The sequence below is a fragment of the Papaver somniferum genome, chromosome 1 (genome assembly GCF_003573695.1).
Source record: "Papaver somniferum cultivar HN1 chromosome 1, ASM357369v1, whole genome shotgun sequence".
Lineage (NCBI taxonomy): Eukaryota > Viridiplantae > Streptophyta > Magnoliopsida > Ranunculales > Papaveraceae > Papaver > Papaver somniferum.
In genome coordinates, this window is record NC_039358.1 from 171150808 (window position 1) to 171152652 (window position 1845).

Here is a 1845-nt window from a genome sequence, read left to right on the forward strand (position 1 = left end):
TTGCTTAAATAAGTTTCAAATTTTTTCATGTAACTCATCTTTAAGTGTATGAATCAAGTATCAATCTTTTTTGCACATGTATTCATAAATCCAGTCAGTTGCACTGATATGATAGTATATGAATTTAGTTATATTTGTTTTGATGGTAGTTTGCAAATATGCGTGTTGTCAAAGAGTTGTTGCTAATGTCATTGTTTTGATTTACAGATGCCAAGCTTTTGATTGGTAGGAGATCCAGTAACACCACTGTCTAGGGTGACATGAAGCACTGGCCATTCAAGGTTCTATGCGGTCTAGCTGACAAGCCCATGATTGAGGTCTCATACAAGGATGAGGAGCAGCAGTTTGCTGCTGAGGAGATCTCTTAAATTGAAGGTCATACCTGAAAAAGTATGGGGTTGTGGGTCTTCCTTAAGAGTGTTGGATATAAGTAGAAATTCTATTCATGAAATTCCTTCTCAGATTGGTTCTTTAAACTCAATCCAGGTATACGCTTTAGTATATACTATTGGTTTTCTTCGATTTGAAGGGGATTGTAATTTTATTATGTTTGTAATTTGTCGTGCTATATGTATCTTGTGCAGTTTAACTTCATTACCGTCTTGATTGGGTGGTTTGGTCTCTCTAACACAACTTCATGTTGCAAACAACAAGCTGACTAATTTTCCACGTCTGGAAATCTTGAAAGTAAATAACAACAGGTAATACTCACGTTTATAACCATTTTCACTTTGTGAATTTTACCGTAGTTAAAGTAATTGCTCTCTCTAAATTATTCATGTTATTGCTTTGGTGGCAGGATAAGCTCAGTTCCGTCGAATATAGGGAATTGTGTCTCCCTTGTCGAGGTGGTATTATGATCTTACTTTATTATCCAAAAATTCGTATTTGTTACATTGTGATCCGAAAAAATTTCTTGGTGCAGGTTGATCTCAAATCTCTTGGTAGACTTTCCTGACACAGTTGGGAGTTTACGGAATCTTGAGGTACTCCAATCTTCTTTTTTCCTACCATTGTCAATTATCTGAATCATATCATCATTTACTTAGTCCCATGTTTGTGTAGGCTCTGCATCTGAGTAATAATGGCCTCAAATCCCTTCCTTCGATGCTATTCAAACTGTGCACCCAGCTCTCGACTCTTGATCTTCATAATACAGAAATCACAATTGATATTCTCAATCAGGTATTGACTTTTGATTCTATTTTTTTCTTATCTAAAACTTGTGCAAGAGGTGATAGTCTTATGTATCCAAGTATTATGTCACACAAGTAGTTTGAAGGGTGGGAAAGTTTTGATGAGCGTCATAGATTAAAGCATCAGAAGCAACTGGATTTTAGAGTTGGAAGTTCTGGTGTGTTTGATGAATGTGCTGATAAAGATTAATAAGGTACTCAATCTCTCAAGTCGCATATTGTCGCTGTTAAACCGTTGTTAACAGTGTTTTATGTCTGCAGGTGAAGTACTGTGTAGCTGCTTCTTTCTTGGTAGAGAAATCATGTAAGAGCAATGGCCATTGGATTGAAGATACATAGCTGTTGTCGCGTTGGATTCCATCAGCTTTGTTTATCCTGCTTCAGATGCAGCAGTCTGCGGCATGAGAAGGCTTTTATGTGAGTCGTGTTTGTGTTTCTGTTAGCCTGTGACATGGGAAAACTTAGATATAAGTTAGGAACTTAGAAAGTTTTTTAAGTTTCTGTGAACTGAACTTTGAAACTTAGTAAATTTTTGTCTATGTATTCCCTCAGAATTTGATACTTAACAAAAAAAAATTGATACTTAGAAAAATTTGTGTTTTTTTTATATGAATGTGTAGATATGAATTGATTAGGTATAGTAGAATTG

The 1845-nt window shown here is 35.6% G+C and overlaps 1 pseudogene; it reads left to right on the top strand.

The window, feature by feature from the left end:
• Positions 1–330: 330 nt before the first annotated feature.
• On the top strand, positions 331–1386 carry LOC113354045 (annotated as a pseudogene).
• The last annotated feature ends 459 nt before the right edge of the window (positions 1387–1845 follow it).